Raw genomic sequence first — 21,341 nt, forward strand, 5'->3', positions numbered from 1 at the left:
CTCAAGTCTTTCCAGGTATCTGTTAATTGAAGTCTTTCCAACTGAACCAACGTAAGACATCAAACCCTGGCAGTTATCATCAGTGTCACAAGGATGCAAGCAGTAAGAACTCAAGTCCTGGGCTGTGGGCATCTGGCCAAGGTCTGGTTGGCTCCCACCTTGGAACCATGTTGATCGAGAGTAATGGTGACAATAAAATAAAAGGACTGATGCGATGGAGTAACCCAAAACAGAAATAGTTTAATAAGGGTAAAACAACAAATGAGGTAATCTGAACAGCAAGTGTAGGGTGAACTCCAAAGGCCAGGGCCAAGGTAGGTACAAAGTATATAAGGGGTAGGTTAGGGGCAGAATCTGAGGGTAAGGGTCCAAGAGGAAACAACTACTAGGAATATGCAAAACAATGCGACACACAACAACCAATCAGAAGAAAGAACTGGGGAACTTCCTAGAACCACAACCTAATAAATATAGAACATCCCAGGGGGCAATGCTGTCAGGCTACTGCTTACCCTAACTTAAACACTTGGCCTACACACTAGAACCCCTCATGGTTTTACGTTAATATTTATGGTCTGATCAGCCCCAGCACTGAGCATTTGTATCTTTTGCTCATGCTTTGCAGAGGCACCAGTTACTTAAGCCAACAGCTGTTGCCCTGAGAATCAGACCTTTCAATATTGTTTTCATAATTTCTAGCCACTTTCCCAGGAAAGTAACTATAAACATAGGTGCTTATACATTCCATTAAAGATATGTCTTTTGATGCATGTCTCTCATGGCCAGTGTGGTTGGGAAGGTGGTAACCTGACTATCCAATCCCTGGTCATTGTCAAAAATCTATAAATACTGGAAGAACAAATAAATTTCCTTCTTTCATCACGCTTCAAGCTGGGTCTGTGTGAATCATTTCGTGTCCGACAGTGACATCTGGTGACCTTTGATGGGTATTGCAGGTGACAGTAGCAGTGTCGTGTCCAGCCCTGGACCATTGCTGCCTTCGGGTTTTCCCCGACGGAAGCCTTGGCTGTGGGTGTTTGGCGAGCTGTATTTGATCAGAAATGGATTGATGTTTTGGATGCTGATTTTCAGCGGTTGTATGCTTATGGGAGAGCTGAAGGGTTTTTCCTATGGCTGAGGCAGTTTTTTCAAAGCTGGCTTGGGACGCGTTAAGCAATTCCCTGATCCAAGCGATGTCTGTGGCATATGATGCCGACCTGGCCCGGCTTCTGCTGATCTGGCGGCAGTGTGACTACGCTCTGAACAGCTGTGCGTTTTCTTCTGCCAGGTCAGTGGCCGCTTTCTCTGACCTGGATGAGAGGGACGGCTCTGACTCCAGCTTTGGGAGCAGGGCGGAACTTTCCCTCTCCCCCCATGATGCGGAGCTGGGGGACAGCTGTGTCTCGAGTTCTGAGGTTGTCTCCCTTGGGGTTGCCGGGGCCCCCTGCAGGTTCGTTCCTGGCCAGCGGGCCGTCGGGGGCACCGTGGAGCAGGTGGGTGTATCCCCCTCCTCGCCCGGCACCCCGGCAGCGTGCGCCTGGGGCGGGGTCGCCTCTTCTGTGTGGGTTCCCAGTGCAGAGCAACGGGGAGCTACCTGAACGGGGGACTGCGCCACCTGGAGACGGTGTCAGGGACGGTCCCATGTCCCCAGTGCAGCTGGACTGTGCCGTACCCCACAGTGGGGGACAGGGTGAGCCCGGGCTCCATGCCGGTAGCTACGCATGCGCATGCAGTCCCTGTTCCAATGCGGGAAAGGCCTGTGCTGCTCCTTGCAGAGCAACCAGCACCAATTCTTGGGCTTTTGGTCCCCAGGGTGATACTGCTAGGGGTGATCCCGGATACTGGGCTGGCTTCTGCTGGCTCCATGGTGCTGGCTTCCCCTCCTCAGAGCCAAGGCCCCACCTTGGCACCGGAGTGGGACGGTGCCACAGCTCCGTGGGCCGTGCCTCTCCCTGTGTCTCAGTCTCCTGCTGTGCTGGGGGTGGGCCGTGCAGACCTGGCTCCACTCCGCCCGCCTCGATTTCCTGGGCATCGCCCGAGCCTGCGGCTGGAGCAGGGACGTCCCTGACATCTCCTACAGCCGAGACAGCTGCGGAAGATCGGGGTCCTATGTTGTTTACTCTTAGCTCGGGCGGTGATGCCGCTGTCGAGAAGCTGATGGCCCCCAAGGGCAAGGGGTCCCGAGCTGCTGGGGCTTCTTTGGCTGGCCTGTGGACTTTGCCCCCCTGCCAGATGACTGTGCGGCCCTGAGACCAGGCACGATTTTGGGAGGTGGTGAGGGCTAAGGCTGATGAAGCGGCTGGCTGTGATTCTGAGCGCAGCCCCTTAGATGGCAGGGATGGCTCCTCTGGTTCAGCTGGTGCTAGGGCAGCTATGGCACCAGACATTTTTGCATTGTCTTCCAGCCAGGTGCCTGGCCATGTCTTGGGGGACTCTGTGGGACAGGGCATAGCAGGCGAGGCCGTTCCTCTGGCTGGTTATCAGGCATTCCCTGTGCTTCAGGATGCGACTCAGGAGGTCAGTAATCCTGCCTTGTTTCATTTTCTGAAGGCCCTGTGGAGTGCCATTCAGGCCTGGGTGCATCTGTACTAGCTTCTGCATGTAAGGAGTCATACCAATTTGCCAGGGTTTATTGCAGAAGGTAACGTGAGGGCTGACAAATTGGCTAACCCAGCATCGGTTTCACCTCAGCCTGACAAGCTCAAGCGGGCCAAAGCATTGTATGGTTTTTTCCCACCAGAAGGAGCATATTTTGCAGAAGCCGTTCCAGTTGATGTCAGCTGAGGCCCAATGACATTGTTGAGTCTTGTGACAACTGTCATGCGCTTGTTGCCCCTTTGCTGGCAGGGGTAAACCCCAGGGGCCTTAGGGCCTTGGAGCTTTGGCAGACAGATGTCACTCAAGTTGCCGAGTTTGGTTGGCTCCAGTATTTGCACGTCAGCATGGAAACTTTCTCCTCTGCAATGTGGGCTTCCTCTCACACAGGAGAAAAGACCCATGATGTCATTGCCCACTGGAGGCAGGCCTTTGCCTTTTTAGGCATACCTTCTGCTGTGAAGACCAATAATGGTCCTGCTTACACCTCTCAGAAGGTGCGGCCCTTCCTGCAGTTGTGGGGTGTGTCACACAAGTTTGGTATCCCTCATTCTCTGACAGGTCAGACTATTGTGGAACGTGCTCATGGTACACTAAAGCAAGTTCTACTACTTCTACAGAAGCAGAAATGGAGAATGCAGGGTGAAACCCCACACAGTCAGTTGGGAAAAGCTTTGTATACCCTCAGTCACCTCACGGTGCCACAGAACTCTAATAACCCGGTCATGTTGAACCATCACCTTTTGTTGTGGGCTTCGGATGAGCTGCATCAGCCTGCAGTGAAGTTTGAGTGAGGAATTTGGTCACCAAGAAGTGGGAAGGTCCTTTTGACCTTATCGCTTTGGGGCGCGGGTATGAACATGTATCAACAGATACTGGGGTATGCTGGGTACCTGCAAAATGCGTTTTTCCTGACCTGCAACCACAGAGTCAGCATCCAGCCGATAAGTGGGTTGGAGACTGTCACCAAATTGAAAGTCATCCAATGGATGGGCCATTGGATGATGACTCGGATGCAGATGATGTGAGTGATCACCCCAATGGCCCGTCCACAAGCAGACACTGATGCCGAACATGTTTTCATTTTTATTTTTGTAATGGAGAATGGGTGAGATATCACCCTGAATCTAAAAGCCTTCTGATATTGTTTAGAACATTGTTTGTTTTCTCTGTTATTATCCTTTTGCGTGTTTAAGATATTGTGTGTTTTCTCTTTTCGTTTTTCTTTTCTTTTTTTTCTTTTTTAAAAGACAAAAAGGGTGAGAAGGGTAATTTCTAGCCACTTTCCCAGGAAAGTAACTATAAACATAGATGTTTATACATTTCATTAAAGATATGCCTTTTGATGGATGTCTCTCACGGCCAGTGGGGTTGAAAAGGTGGTAACCTGACTATCCAATCCCTGGTCGTTGTCGAAAACCTATAAATACCGAAAGAACAAATAAATTTCCTTCTTCTTTCATCACACTTCAAGCTGCGTCTGTGTGAATCATTTTGTGTCTGACAGCAACAAACAGCCATTTTATTTTTCCCGTGACTGGAATTAAGCTGTTTTAAATGGCCCAACATCAACTGAACCTATGCTATCAGTACTTCAGAGTATATTTTTTTAGTTTAAAAAACTATTTCATATACATTCTATCTTTAAGACATGTTACAAATATATCACAGTGCTAAAAGCACAGGTTGCTAACAACTGAGCATTCTCTGCTTCTGGATGGGCTGAACACACAACACAAGCTAAGGTAAGGACACAGATTTGAGCCACATGACTGCAGAGGTCGACCTGGCAGCTTGACTCTGTTGGCCTCAACTGTCCCAAGATGTATCTGTGCAGTCTTGGCCAGGACATAAGCACAAATGCAATGTAACAACATAGTGTTGCTCCTTGGGGGTTATATATTCAAAGTGTGAGGATGAAAGGGTCATGAGATCTTTTGGGGGTCAGAGTATGTAACTCATAGAAAGATACTTACTTCAGGGATTGAAAAAATTACTAATAATGAATTTGTGTTTTTATTTCCAACCAGTGCTCAAACCTGTAGTATATTGATAAAACACAACTTCTAAGATTTACAGAAGCATTCCAGTATACATAATAAATAAAAGTCATGTTTGTGAAAACTTCACAGATACAACCAAATAAAAGCAAGCAGCTACTGTTTAGTGGTATTCTACTAAAGGAGTCTGAGTTAAATGCTTTATGTGTCTTTCTCTCAATCTGAATGGATGCCATCCACATAGCTATTTGTTACCAGTATCCGTAAATCAAATCAATATTCAAGTAATATTCTCTAAGATGTACTCAACTGTGCTGTGATATTGCTTGCACTATCACAGGTAAACAGGATGACACAACTCTCTCATCTGCTAGCTAATATGAAGCACCATGACATTTTCAGGCTGTGACACAGAAGGAAGTTTACATATGTTCCCAGGTCTCCCTCCTACCGAATAGATTTATTTAAACGGAATTATCTTCCCCAAATTTCCATCTTGACTTAATGTCATTCTGATGCTGCATTTTCTCTAGAAGAGGGAATCAAGCAGTTATTCTTAATTCTTAAGATTTAATAGACTTGGAAATGGTGATTCATTACTTTGTCAGCTCTATATCAGCTCTTCAATTTGGTACTTTTCCAGTATTCCGGTGTAGTTAAAGACAAGGGAAATCAAAGGAAGTCCTTAATCATGTTCTAGAATAACACTTATTTTCAGCTTGGCATTCATTGAAATATTCCTGTCATCCTATCTTCAATTTGCCTCAAGATCAGCTTGAAAATGAAAATGGGTCAAGGAAGACCCACACAAAGGACTGCTTTGATGAAAAGAGAGAAAATGCATTTGGTTCATCTTTCATTTCCCCAATATCAATTCAAGTTCATTACACAAGGCTAAGTGATTGGGAGAGAGAAAAAAACCCCAACCTAACAGCCTTTTGGAGGTTTTCCATCCACTGAAGACTGTTTTGAATCTATTTTGACATTTGTAATAATTTTTCTATTGCTGTCTTCTTTCCACTCCTTAGGCCATATTTGGATCTATATTTGGATTATATGTACCATGCAATATAATAATAAACATGTTTTTTAGAAATGCTAAGCAAATAGTTTTCTTGACCTCTGCAATATTGAATGACAACTCATTATTATGAGTTGTGATATCTTCTAGTTCCATAGGGAATATTCTGAACAAGCACATAAACCAAGTATACAGTTACTATGATTTGTGGGGCACTCATCCAAATTGCATCAGCTCAGGCACGACAGTTAAACATGACGCATGCTGCCAGGAAAGCTAGACTGGCAAAGCATGAACGGGTGAGGCAAAACAGGCTTAAGCATACATCTGCATATGAGGGCTACCATTAGGGCTGCTGCTGCCAGAATTGTAAACACAAATTGACAGCATGAAACTCCCAGAAGTCATCTTCTTTTCCTTCTTTTTTTTCCCCCCATGTTTCCTCAGTCAAGGAGACTAATGTTTTATGTACATACATGAATAAATAATTTCTCATGTCAATCACAGTTCCTATGTATATTTCCTATGTATTTTTTTTTAACTTTTTAATGGCAATTTCTGTATCACACATGTTAACATAGTATGCAACTCCCAGACTCTTGAGTTTATCACATTTTTCCTCATCAAGAGAGATCACAGTTTAAAAGATAGCTTCCAGTTTAGCTACCTGAGTTACTCAAAAGACTGGAGTGAAAGTCACTGCAATCCATTGAAGCTAAAGCAATAAAAGAATGCTTCTAAAATACAAGCTTTATATGTTTAAGTGTCCTACAGTTATCTGATAGGTAACATGGAATTGAGAAACTGTTAAACTGACATTGAAATGCACTTATGTAAGAATTAGGAACAGTCAACACAAAGCAGCAGGAGAATAAAATTTGGAATGGCTTAAATTGACTTGAAACATGGGAGCACTAAGTATTTACGAATTGGAAGTAGAAGGTAGTGAGCAGTTCAGGAAAAATATGGATGGGAAATTTAAAGGCAAATGTAAAAGAGTACAAGTAGAATGTAGTATGGTGGCAGATAAAACTAAATACTCTAGGCACAGTGAGATTTTTCAGAAGAAAATCCAAAGACTGCAAGATCAAGTTTCAGAAGATACTGGAATAAGATCAGATCTGATCTGAGAAGGTGAAACTCCTACGAGGAATAGTTCTCTGGTACAACATGAGGTACTTTGGCTGAATGCAGGCCAGTAAGATGTAGACAGAATATCAGGACATACAGGACTTTAATGGTACAAAAATTACCAATATGTGAATATGAATGTGTATATGAAGACAGCTATTTTCTCCATTTTACTCAAGATTCATCAACATTTCATGAGAAGTTCTTGGCTCTGTGTAATTCACATAACTTATATACTTATACTTACATACTTATATAGGCTTCCATTCTCTGAGAGAATTTTTAGAATGTTTTTTCCATTGAAAAAAACAGCTTTGAGCTTTTTCAAAATCATCAAGCTTTTGATGCGCTCTAAGTGCAAAACTGTTTCCATGATTATTGATACCACTGGGCTCACTCTCTATAATATTTAATGAAAGCAATATAATAAAAGGGACACACACACAGTGTCTTTTCTGTTTTTCACATACAGACCTCTTCTCTTCCTTAGTATAAATCCTGCAAGATCTGGATATGAAATAGGTAGTCTGGGGAAGCACAAGCATTATCCTTTCTTTTATTTTCTCTGATTCAATCTGACCTGCTTCTGTTCACATCATTCCTTCAAAGTTGCAGCCATGTGGCTGTAAGCATCAAAAGTTTACAAGTGCTCAAAGAACAAAATTTTCTTCCATTGCTTCTTTTATCATTATTTGGTAGCAATTTGGGCCATAATCTTTGAAATATCCAACTTCAGTTACTCTTTTTCTTACTGAGGGGTACAAGGAAGAGAATGAAATAGGGATTTGTGGTACTGAGTAAGGCTGCAGAAGAGCCATGGAGACCAGATGTAGTAAAGTATTTCATTACTTTCTCTATTAAGGATGAGAAAGCCACCATAAATAAAGGTAACATCAGGGCTACCCAAAAAGGATCACAACATTCTATCAATTTCAGTATTTTATATCTTATCTTTGTGTTCATATTTCCCTGATACAAGCACATTGCAAAAAGTAATTAGGGTTTTATCTACCCCTAGCTCCATAGAATACTCCTATTTAATTTAACAGTCTATGGACATTAAAGATATACAGAGCTCTCTTGGTCTTGGTCTTATTCTGAATTCCTCATCTTGATACATTGTTAACACAAAGGCATTTAATGGAGAATACAAATAAAAGAAAAAAATAATAATTAGAAGTCTCATTGTTGATTGTTTTCAAGCCTTGTTGCCACTTTAATTAAATTCTATTCTGCTTTATGTAAAGAAGATCTTGTACTGAACTATTTGTGAATATTGATATAAAGCAACATCAAAGAAAGTTTAGATTTTCTTTCAAGATATATTCTCCTACACTTTAAATAATAAAAATACTACACATTGGCACAACACATCTTTTTTTGAGCACTCTGAGTGTCTCACAGCAATAAAAGACATTATATATTTTCTCTTGGAAAATGGCATGCATGAAGTTGATAATGTAGTACCATTTACTGAACCCAGAACTAAATCCCAGTACAAGATCTCAGTTAAAGTGGTATATATTTCACATGTCCCTATACCGAATAATATAAAATTTTATACTACAATTTAAATAATAATTAATATAGAGAAAAAGAAAACCCTTTTTTTGTGACATCTTGTCTATTAATTAAATAGGTACTATAGAAGTCCAAAATTAAAAAATCTGAGACTGATAAAACCAGGATAAATGCCAATGCTCTTTGCATTTCTCTGTATTAGGAATTATATTATGAGGCAGGCAATAAAAATTCTAGATTTTTTACCCCCCAAAATACAATACAACAATTTCTATTAAAAACTGTGGACTCTGGAAGTTTTCCACTGAAATACTGTGGATTGTAGATTTAACTATTTTGATGTTTTCAGAGATTACTGAAATAGAAATACATTCAAATCCAGACCTGTCAATTTAAGGCAACCTGAATCTCAAGACACAATAATTATGTCTAGAATTACTTAACTGAAAAAATATTTAAAACTTGCTATCTGTAAAGTCAATGTTTAGTTATTGGTCAATAAAAGTAAAACATTGCCAAGAGAACCAATGTTTATTGGGAGATCATGTCTTTGGGTCAATTAGCACTATAGATTTTCAGTTGACAAAATTTTCCTATCTGATTTGTAGTTTTGTCACATATTTAATCTGAACTGCATTTTGTACTTGAGTAGTCATCCATTCCCCTTAGCAAAACACACAGAAGATTTCAAACCCATTCATCATATTGCATCTTAACCCTAGTGTAGTCATTTTTATACCTCTAGACAATGTTTTCTAGCATTAACACAAGGTAATTCTTTAATTCACCTACCCATTTTACCAGATTATTTTATGCAAGTTTTTTCCCCCCTTTCAGTTCATATGCTAATTTGAGTGTAGTGGAAAAGAGCAAGTCAAATTTCTCAGTAGCCTTCTGTTTCATTATTAAGATTTTACTACATTTTAACTCATTGTCACACACGGTTCCCTGAAATATCGTAATTTTTTATTCCTTCTTTTCTCCCTTTTAATTCCTTATATTGTTTCTACCTAATATGCCCTTTTTTGTTCCCTAAGATTCTGGCTACTCTGAGCCACAATTCAGCTTTATAAATCTGCCATGAATGTGCTAAATGCAAGATAGGAAAACTGAGACTTGTGATTTCTATTTTTTTTAGTGGATTGCTTGCAAATACTAGTCATGTGCTTTTTAAAATATAGATATAGATAATAGATATGGATATAGATATAAATATATATATATAAATATATGCATATATATATATATGATATAGATATATACAGCACTACATTTTTTTTTCATTGATTGGTTGGTACAGTGCATTGACATAGCCTAAAAATCTATTCAAAGTATCCCTGGGGTAAAAATAATATTTTGCTGAGTAAGAAGGCTCCAGACATTTCAAGGTGAAGGATGCATTAAAAAAAAAAAAGAAAAAAAGAAAAAAAAAAGATTCATCATTCATTTAAAGTATGGTGATTTGGTAAATTATAGTAAATACATGATGCAAATATTTTTAACAATAAAAAATACAGAATATTTTAGGCTACTCATACTTTCTGAAGACAGAAAGGTGCTGCTCAGCATTACAGTATTTTGCCCATCAAAATTTTTTTTTTAGGCAGCATTTCTGTCTCAAGGTTTTTAGACCCAAATCTTCAAATTGCTTCCCTCATGCCTTGGGTAATATGAAGTGCTTTTGAAGACTGTTTAGCAAAAATTGGCACCAATTGCTTCAGTTGAAGACAATGAAAACTACCAGTGTACAGTACTTACTAAAAACCTTGGTCCCTACAGTTGCATACTTACATCTCCAAATAAGACCTGATAAAAGACTGTATGTCAAAAAATATATAAACTATATAAATATAGAATATAAACTCTACCAATTAGTCTGATGAAAATGATACCTGCTTTTAAATACTTTGTCATTCTAAATCAGCTTATGTTCCCTCAGATAATAACCTTATACAAGAGACCTAGAGCACCAAAATAAAAGCCTGCACTACTAAACCTAGAAACAGCAGTTTTTTCTGCCCTAGCTGTACATTATCTGAACATATATTGTTTCCTTTGGTGAGAAACATGTAATACAGAGGGCATCTCTCCATTAGCATCTTAGTGTACATCAGGGGAGCAGATTTTACATCATCTGTTGTTACTGCATTTTAATTCTCACAGCAGTGTGGTTTTGGACTGCATGTATTGGTTCTTCTTCAAGTAGAAATAAATCCAGAGGTGTACTCCAGGAGGACACCTAGCAACACCAAAGCATCTACATGCATTCCTCCACAGGAACCAGAACTAGACTATGGGAAAATAAAACCTCCTGGAATCCATACAGCATGGACCTTAGCTTCTCCATTCCACAGAACTGCTGCTGCTTGCAGTCTGCATCACTTGTTGACATAGATGTAGCCACAAGAAGCGAGTGGCTATTCTTCCTAATTATGAAAATGTGTTAACTCTAGAAATCTCTTTTTCAGTGCCAAGTAACAGAAAACATACAAAAATTTTGCTTAAATAACTTTTAATGCAGTGGTGCATCAGCCCTTTACATATGGGTGACTGTCTCGGTTTAGGAGACAGGTGTCTGCTAGGGAGGGCAGGAGCCTCCCTTGGAATGAAAATGCCCTTCCCTTCCGAATTATTATAATTTTGAAATCAAGGGGCTCTCTGGCAGAGACCTGGAGATAGGAATAACAGTTCTTTACTAGTATGTATAGCAAAGTAAACAAACCACAATAACTACAGCGTTAACAACAAAGCAGAACCATGGACCCCGTGACAGCCTTCTCGGCTGAGACAGGAAGGGATGGAGGAGAGGCTTTGTTTCACAAACCCCCTCGGGCAGTCAGTCCCGGTGCTCCTGCAGGGCTCTAAGGAACAGTCGGCTGGAACAGCAGGGATGAGCAGAGATCCTGGGCCAGTGTCTGAGGTGTATCAGCAGCTCCGGGGCTGTGCCTGGCACTGCCACACGTCCTGGCAGGACAGGGGGTGCGAGGCCAACTAACGAAGAAGGAAAAAGAAGAAGAACCAGTAGCTCCATCTGGGTGATGGCAAATTCCCTTCTCTCCATAGCAACAGCTCTCAGTAAAAGTGTACTTCTCTGAAGCTGAAGAAGCCAGCAAAACTGTCCCTGCCCTCCCTTTTTCCTGCCCCCCTTCCCCCTGGGCCCAGCTGAACTCTTTGTGTTTCTCAAGCACCCACCAAGTCCCCGCAGTTTGGTTTTCCCTTCAATTAATGGGTAAAAATTCCACAGGCGAGCCAGAACTCAAAGGACACCTAACCCCCAGCAGTGACTTCTATCAAAAATAATGACCTTTCTGGAGCAAGGTATTCAACTCCAACTATGAAACACTCTGAAGTGGAGAGCTTCCCTGTGTCTCAGTGGTGTACCCCGTTCTCTGCCCAGGACTGCAGTGGCTCTGAAACATGTATGCCTGCTTTAGCCGTAATGTACAGATGGATTGGATTATAACCCTGAGAAAATTTTAGGATTCTCACTTAAGGGAATGCATATAGTTTAGATATGCCTGTAGTTTATAATATGGAGGGGAAATGTTTTGTTTTTCTTTTGACAGGCAGGATTAATTTTAAACTGTGGAAATTTTTATGAGGCTGGCTGATTTCTCAGCATCTCTTTTCTGTGCATCATTCATTCTTAATGGCTTTCTCCCCATATTTGCTTTTCAGGCAGATTTCTATATTACAAACATTCCCTCCCGCTTCAAATCTAATTGCAAGCATAAGGGGATATTTTCAGAAATATTAGATTTTATGGAGCCAGATTAGCCTTTCACTTACAGAGTTGAATTCTGTATAAGTCTCTCTTGAAAAACTACATTTTACACCATCCGTCCTATCTCTGCACTATCAACTCACCAAGTGCTTCAAATATTGAAAATTAAAGCCAGTAATACATTCAGGAATGCAGTCCAAGAAATTATATAAGCATGTATGTACTGTGTATAAAGAGGCTGAAGTCATATCAAAAGGAACATAGTCATATCTTGCCTTTCTGACTCAAATTCACATCTGTAAAACTAAAAAAACAAGTGTAGGAAACATTATAAATTAGGAGAGTAGTTCTCCAGTTGAAGAACAGGCAGTGGTGCATAAATAGAAAAAAATTTAATGGTATTATGTATATGCCTATAATTGAAAGGAAGAATATATTCTTACTAGAAAACTTTCACTTTCAGTCATTACTGAATTTCCTTAATGTTGTGAAATTCAGATATGTGCTTTTTGACAAAGGTGAATTCTAGGAAAACTTTTAGAAAGCTGGAATAGCAAATAACCACTGCTTATTTTCTATAAGGATTTTTATTCTGACAAATCTTTGAAATTATTTGTACTATTGCCAGATTTTATGCTTGTCCTAGGTTGTTTACAGCTGAAACTTGAGCTTTCTCTATGAGTAATAACTCTATTTCTAGATAAACTATTTAAAAAGCAGATTATTTTACATGACAGGAACATCATACACTATAAAGTTGCTCTCTTTGCACTTGACCATTGGCTTCCATCAACCTAGAGCTAAGCTTAGCTTTTATCTATCTTCTGCTTTTGTTCTGTATAGTTTGAAAGATTAATTTTCTCATAGAGAAATTCAACAAAGCAAGATTCGTGTATATTAGGCAGATAAAATTCAATGTGTTAGTTTTTAAATACTTTTCAGTTAAGTCTGTTACTTAAATAAGTGTTTCAAAGTGTTCAGCTTCACATGATATGCATGAAGAAAACTGAGATGTTCACTAAGAGGGTAGAAAGCAGGTAAAGAATGCTGTTCTCATGGGAGAGGAAAGAGAAAAAATTACTCAATTAAAATGAAGAAAGCTACAAGACCTTACTCTATGAAATAAAGAGACCGTTGCCATGGTACCAGGAAAATTTCTCCTTCTCTTATATACACACACATGAATCCTTTTTGACAGAATAAACTTACAAATGTGTAAGGAAAAATATTTTCTATTATACTTCCTCACAATATTTTAAATAAATATTTGCATTATATTTATATGTAATCAGAGAGGTGATCATCTCTTGCAGATCTTTTCCAAAACAAAGCACAAACACTATATTGGCACTGAAATGCATATCCTCTGAAGATGCTCAAGGCACATAGAAAGAAGGGTATATCACAGAATCACAGAACAAGCTGAGTTGGAAGAGACCCACCAGGATCATCAAGTACAACTCCTGGCCCTGCACAGCACCATTCCCAAGAATTACACTATGTATCTGAGAGCACTGTCCAAATGCTTCTTGAACTCTGCCAGGTTTGGTGCTGTGACCAATACTCTGGGGAGCCTGTTTCAGTGCCCAGCCATCCTCTGGGTGAAGAGCCATTTTCTGATATCCAACCTAAACCTCCCCTGACACAACTTCAGGTCCTATCGCTGGTCACCACAGAGCAGAGATCAGTTCCTGCCCCTCCTCTTCCCCTCACAAGGAAGTTTTAGACTGTGATGAGATTTCACCTCAGTCTCCTCCAGGAGAAGAGCCAGTGCCCTCAGCTGCTCCTCATATGGCTTCCCCTCAAGGCCCTTCACAATCCTTGTTGCCTCCTTTGGACACTCTCTAACAGCTTAATGTCTTTTTTATGCTTTGGTGCCCAAAACTGCCCCAGCACTAAAGGTGAGGCTGCTCCAGCTCAGAGCAGAGCAGGACAATCCCCTCCCTTGCCTGGCTGGCAATGCTGCGCCTGATGTACCCCAGGAGAGGGCTGGTCCTCCTGGCTGCAGGGCACTGCTGACCCATATTCAGCTTGCCATCAACCAAGACTCCCAGGTCCCTCTCTGTGGCACTGCTTTCCAGTGTCTCATTCCCAGTCTGTCTGTAAATCCAAGGCTGCCCCATCCCAGGTGCAGAATCCAGCACTTTCCCTTGTTAATTCCATGTCATTGGTGATTGCCCAGTCCTCTAATATGTCCAGATCTCCCTGCAGGCTCCTTCCAGTTTGTATCATTGCAAACTTGCTTAGTATTCCTTTGAGTCCTGCATGCTAGTCATTAATGAAGATGTTGAAGAACACAGGGCCTGAGATGGGGCCCCTCAGAACCTCATTAGTGACAGTCTGATGCCACCCCATTCATTGTCACCCTTTGCACCCAACCCATGAGCCAGTTGCTCACCCATCATATGATGTGTTTATCCAGCTGTGTCCTGGACATTTTGTCCAGGTCACTCTGAGAGACAGTATTGAAATCTTTACTGAAATCCCAAAAGATTACATCAACTGTCTTCCCTTGATCAACCAGGTGAGTTATCCTGTCATAAAAGGAAATCAGGCTTGATAAGCAGGACTTTTATCTCATGAAGCTATGTGGCTTTGACCAATCACTGCATAGCCTTTCAGGTATTTTTCAATACCTCCCAGAATAATCTTCTCCATAACTTTACCAATGACTGAAGTGAGACTGGCAGGCCTATGGTTTCCAGGGTCCTTCTTTTTGCCTTTCTTGAAAATAAGAACAATTTTCATTAGTTCCCAGTCAGTTGGGACCTTTCTGGAATTCCCAACACTGCTCAAAAATAATTTAGACAGGTTTTGCAATGATATCAGCTAGCTTATTGAGGGATTCTTGGATGAATCCTATCAGGCCCATAGATTTGTAGGGATCCAGCTGCAGCAGCAGATCCTGCAAAATTTCAGGGTCAAATGGAAATTGACCATTTGCAAAGTCATGGTCCTCCAGGTGAGGGTCCATCATCTGTGCTGAAGACAAAAAGGTACTTTCATTGCACTTTAAATAGGTAGGTATCTGTTTAGTGCACAAAGATTTCATATCAGTCACATAAAGATTTTCTCAGTGTCAGTACAAACACTGATTTTATATAACAGCATTATATCACCTTACACCTACAACTGGTCCTTGCAGAGTAAATTTAATGACAGACATTTTGAAGACAAGAGGGATCACTTAGTAGCATTCAAATACTGTATTCTTGGACAACAGAACATAATGCTAATTTGGAGGTAATGAAGAAATGTACGCTCTCAAATAGATCACTGATTCACTGAAGACCACAAATTCCAAAAGAAATCACCCATCTTTGAAAAAGGTCTTACAATGGCTTTTTTAAGTTTTTTAAGTCATTTAAAAATGTGAGCAATTGAAATTTCACTAATGCCACACACACAAGTAATATAATTTCCCAGTTCCCAAAGGAAAGTTCCTTCTTCTCAACATGTGTTCTCAAAGCCGGGGCTTTGCAGAATGGATTCAAGGTGGGTTGATTACCCAGTATGACCTGAAAAACTTTTCCAGAGTCACTACTGTCTTGAGCACAGTCCCTCAAGTCTGATAAAGTGACCTACATTGTCTCTGTTCTTCAGTGCTTAGCATTGCATTTGGTTATGCTGAAGTTGAAGCTGGACGTATTTGAATTGGAAAGCAAGCTGTGGAGATCACACTGTAAAGGTGACTTGTCTCCCAGCAGAAACAATTTGAAACTTTACATTCCCTCTGCAGAATCCATAGCCTTTTTCTTTAAAGAGAGACTGTACCTTCTTGTGCTCTCTACTACATACCATTCCTACAAGCATGACGCTTAAAACTAAGTAGTGAGAAGACAGAATGCAACTTCATATAGTTATAGTGGACACAACGATCTTAGAGATCTTCCCAGCCTTAATGATTCTATGATTCTTCTGTCAGTTACCAATCCATGCCCTACTATTTGATCCTCTGAGAGCTGAAGACACACACTTGGGATGGATGAACTGCGCTGTACACAGATCTATAATAGTCATTGACTGCAGTGCTCCATTGCTCCTCCCATCTTTCAGCAAATAAGCAGCAGTGAAAACAGATGCAAATATTGTGCTTTGCTGCTTTCTTTCTAACAGGCTGCATGCTACAGGCTGACAGGAAACAGTATAAACAGAACAAAGCTTCTTTCTCATTACACTAATTTTGATGAGATCAGTAAGTGGGTTCAAATGAAACAATGCAGGCTCCAATGATAAGATCCCCATCTTTTATAGTGCTGGATCCAACTCTGAGACATTATTATCTTCCCTGAACTCAATTTAAAGGATCAGTCTTAGCATATATTCTGTATGCTGTGATTTCTCCAGCAAAGGAACACTGCACTTACTTGATCTTCATTACGGCTGTACTTCCAGGTATTTCTGCTCCCAAATGATAAAACAGCTATCTACAGATTAACACATACATTGTTTTGTGCATGCATAAGATACTTATCTCTTAGTTGTTATTTACTCCTAAAAAATCAGAGATCTTCTGTTATGACTTGCACTGAGATAAATTACATAATTAAAGAACACCTAGGAGAGAGAGGAATATAAAAAGCCTGAAGCACAAACTCATTTAGTTTTCAGTTTTTAAGACTGACACATTTTAAGAAGGCTGCCAAAGACTACTTCAGAAGGAGTGCAACAATCATCAACACAAAGATTAAAAGTGCAAAATAGATAAATAATCCTGAAACTCTAAAATGAAAATAAATCTACCAGAAAGTTAAAGAGAACTCAAACTTCACTAGTTACTTAAACAGCACAGAGAAATCATATGTCAAGGTGCAAGAAAGGCTAAAACTTCAGTGATTACAAGCTAAAGACAAGGAATTTTGCCACAATTAAAAGTTACTGTTCCCTGTCATCACACGAAGAAATTGTCTGCATTACTTTATGTTTTTCTTAGGCCCAGACAAAAAAGGAACATATCTGCAAGATTATGTTGTCCCTTTCTAACAACCAGAGTACTCATATTTTGTGGTTTGACATTGGTCCAATGCCAGGCAATTTATTGAACAATAACATAAACCATTTATCTGGAAGAGAAGACACCTGGGTACATTTATCACTTTCAACAGGAGATATATCCTATTGCAATATCCTATTGCCACAAGTAGCACATCACTGTGGCTGGCTGATGCAGTAAGAAGGAAAAGCAACTTGATCCTTTCCACAGAAGATGAACTACTGTGAGGCCATGTAATCAAACTTCAGAGGACCAAAGCAAATGTAAACTAATAGACAGGTCAGCAAGTTAGGAAGAAAATCAAAAGTTGTTTGGATTTTTTTCCTAAGACTGTGTGTTTTACATTGTCCAGTCCCTGGCTAAAGAAAACAGAAACCATACTGTAAGTTAGCTTCAAACAGAAGTAAAACATACAGTTCTGCATCTGACAGAAATCAGTCAATTGTGTGTAAGATTTGACCTGAAGGACACGTACACATACTTGGGGATTTAGAAAAACTGGGGAACCCTGCAACTTGCTTTTGACCACAGAAGGGCAAGGCAGGTGTTCTAGGCACACACCTCTTTTTTTGCTTTTGCAAACTTGTTAGTGTGTATGTTCAAAATCCTACTTCTGAACGTAGGTGTTGCTGGGATTATATGGGTACTGGGAAACATTTCCTAGCCCTGGGCATCTAAACTCCACCTGTGTCCACCTGTGTCAAAAAAGAGATATTGTTGGCTTCTTTCCTCTGACCTTTTCGTATTTGCTTAATTCAACAACTTGCTCTGCTCAATAGGGAAATAGAGATGAAGTCATTATTACTACTACTGAAGCATCATCCTTTAGATTCCTCTCTCCTCCCTGTTTTTCTTATTTGCATTGAGAAGCCAACAATTTCTCATATTCTTTGCTTTCAGCTTTCATTACAGCACAAAGGCTTAGTGGATCACAAGGAGATTTGTTATGTCTGTCTCATTCCGAGTCCTAACTAATGGAGAACCGCTCAGAATATTCAGAGTCCTCGTAGAGGTAAAAGTGAACTTCGCTTTATGTCTATCTTTAGCACACTCTTATAGGGTCCTATAGGGTTCACACGGCTCAACAAGCTACTATTGGCTAATACATTTTGTTTATCATTCCTTTTCTTGCACACAACATCATTGTTTTTCGTCATTCTCGCTGCTCCAGGAAACTCCCAAGGACACTGTCTTTGGAATTGTCATCTGGATTGAAAGCTGGGTTGTGCATACAGGCTTTGACTAAAATATCATGCCTTTGCTCTGTTAAAATGTTTTCCTACACCTAACAGTGAAAAGTAAATTGGAGAGAAGCTAGCAAACAAAAGAGGTCTTGAAATTAGCTTTAATTTTAAAAGAACTAACTCTTCTATTAGTGGAGCTTATTAATTAGCAAGGGATGATTAGAAAGGTATGAAGCAGAAGTTTTCTTTAGGGTAAAATGCTGGACTGCAGCATTTAATTATGAAACAAAAATATGAACTTAGGAGGATGTATTTGAAAATGATTGCTGACACCCAGGGAATGTTTCCATTTGTTGTTTTAAAATGCCTTTTAATCTGCATCCAGTTCCCCCTAAATCTTCAAGCTCTTCAGCACAGTCTTTTCACACAATGTAGAGTGTGATGCGTGCTTTGCCCATAATTTTACCCTGGCTCAAGCTTTGAACTAGCTGCTAGTGATAATGGAATAAGTAGCTGTCATGTGTTCTGCTATTTCAAACTCAAACTAGGAGATGGGAGACTGAAAAGTTACTCTTTTGACTGTGTGTTCTGTATCAGAGGCTTGAGTTTCTCATTTAATATTGGAGAAAATCTTATGAAATATCACCACCTGCCCTGCCTTTATACTTTCCCCTAGCCACCCACTACTGGCTACTCTAAAAGATAAGATGCTGCACTTGATAGTCCTGACAATGACTGTTGTTAAGTTTTTATGCTTTTTTGAAATTTCTGTAGATCATAACTATGTCACATTGCCACAGTCACCCTTAAATTATATTTTTGGTTGATCTCAGCAGAAAGTCTAAAGCCTGATATTCTTCCCCTCATAAGCAATGCAATTTGGCTTGTTACCTTCAAGGAAAGCTGCATTAGGTTTTGACATAGAAGAGTGTAGAATCAAAAGCCAGAAATATTTTCTCCTTCTCCAAGTTTATCTTCTGGATCAGAGTCAGTTTTTTCAGAGTACAACACTCTCCATCTGTTTTCTGCTACCCAAAGGAAAAGAATACTGATGCTGGTCATATGAGCAACAGCTCCTCATGTACCAGCATCATTCCTGAGAGGCTGGAAAAGGGATCAGCACTTACTTTCTGTTTCAGCTGCTGACATAAAACATGGCCAACCAAAAAAACCTGCAGGAACATATATATATATACACCTTGTGTAAGAGGAAAATGTCATTAACCAAACTTTATCCTTGGGTCTATACAAAGAAACTATGTTACTATCAGTAAGATTTATACTTATAGACCCAAGGACAAAATAAAGCTGCCAGACAGCATTTTATAGTAGAGCTGTTTATAGTAGACCTGACTATTTACATTGTTATTCTGAAAATAAGTTTAGATCAACAAATGTAAAACTATATGATGAGTAGAGCAAAACCTACTTTCCAGCCAGACTAAGATGCTTCCTGAAGAATAAGCTAGTTCTGCAGTCAATAAATTTGTGATGTGTTGTTGAAATACCAATCCAAAGTCTTTTGGACAGCACACAGAAGAAATGCAATGGATTATTTACTCAGTATTCAATATTCTTGTGTTATGGAGCTCATTTTATATTTTTTCCAATTAGAGGGCAAAGGTTCACACAAAGTCCAATCTATGTTTAAATTACATTATCTACATGTTCACAGGCCTTTTTTGTTGTTTATGATGTTACCTGTAGGTGTCAAAAACCCAGGCTCTGGCATTCATCATGACTCTGAACACAAGAGATTAATCTCTGAACTCAGCTGTACAGTGCAAATCCAAAGGCTATTACATGTCTCAGAACCAAAACTTTCCCATAATAAGGAATCAACAGCCTTTGTTCACCAGGCTTTGCCAAAATCCCTTCATCTGGCACTCAAAATGATCATCTGGAAGAAAGTAGCATAACCCAAATGGTATACACAAAATATCAGCTGGAGCTTAGGGCAAATCTTGGTCCTAATGAAGTTAATGGCAGAAGTCCCACTGATCACAGTGAGACCTGACAGACTGTGACAGCTGTGTGTAAGCTGGAGCAGACTGGTAACAGCCCTTCAGCTCATTGTACACCCTTGAAAACACACAGAGCCTTTCACAAGTCCTTTTGTCCGTTCCAGATACTCAAATATTTTAAATTATCCCAAGGCTAATACTGGGAAACTACAGATACAACTGATGTCAGTACTCTGCTGTATAAGAAAAAAATGAAATGCTGTTTCAAGATTCACTTAGATGATTATTTCATGAACTTTATAGAATACTAAAATTCTAAAAAGTACTAGCATGGCCAAAATCGACTAAATTTAAAATGTTTTGTAATGCAGTTTAAAAATAAAGAAAAACATTCTTATTCAGTTAAACAGATTTTTTTTAATTAAAAATCTAATACATATATACACATACATACATACATACATATATATATATATATATATATATAAAAATATAAAACAGTTTTTCATTTTTGAAATGAGCTAACTGGGACAATGCATATAAAACTGTTAAAACTTCATTTCCCCAAAAAGTTTCTGTTAAAAAGATCCTGGCTCATTTTTTGCAGATTTGACTTCTGGATACCACGAGGCTGACCGAATGAATTACAAGCTGCTTCTGGACTCCTCTCCAAAAGAAGTGGCTTGTGGTGATCTAAAAACATCACAAGATGAAATAATTTTAGTAACCCCAGCTGACACAATTGCTTCTGTTGACAGGCAGCTACTGTAACCTAAATTGAGAGGTAGTTCAGGACTCTTGAGAAAATTTGTATTGAAAAAAGACCTGAACATCAGGGCTTTCCCCTCTATTGCAGTTGCATGGAGCATTATTCAGAATTTCCTCCTTGCCCTTTGTTTTTTCTGCTAGCAAAGTTGTTAAGTACTGCTATGTTGAGTCCCACCACTCTGTAGGGTTACTAAATTAGGTCTACAATAAAAAAATGAATTTTACCTTCTTTTCCATATCACAGCTGATATTCAGTGGAAAGAATAAGGTCAGAGTCTTCTATTTTTCTTTGAAGAAGATAGCACCAAGCTATTCTGTTTCATCTTGATTTAATTACCAATTCTAGGAGGAAAGCTGTCACACAGGTTCTGTGGCTGCTACTTTGTTTTAGCTGCTATTTGGGGGCCATTGTAGTGACTGTTTTGGATGTGCCGCCAGGC

At 39.8% G+C, this 21,341-nt stretch overlaps 1 long non-coding RNA gene across 1 annotated transcript; it reads left to right on the plus strand.

Annotated features, from left to right (window-relative positions):
• Window positions 1-1,306: 1,306 nt before the first annotated feature.
• On the plus strand, window positions 1,307-4,025 carry LOC148183968 (uncharacterized). Its single transcript, XR_015772979.1, has 3 exons — window positions 1,307-1,493; window positions 2,406-2,517; window positions 3,157-4,025. It is a non-coding gene; the product is annotated as an uncharacterized LOC148183968 (long non-coding RNA).
• Window positions 4,026-21,341: the final 17,316 nt, after the last annotated feature.

Source organism: Pseudopodoces humilis, chromosome 7 (assembly GCF_049639895.1).
Source record: "Pseudopodoces humilis isolate 2021_Gansu_Grassland_sample_001 chromosome 7, ASM4963989v1, whole genome shotgun sequence".
Taxonomy (NCBI): domain Eukaryota; kingdom Metazoa; phylum Chordata; class Aves; order Passeriformes; family Paridae; genus Pseudopodoces; species Pseudopodoces humilis.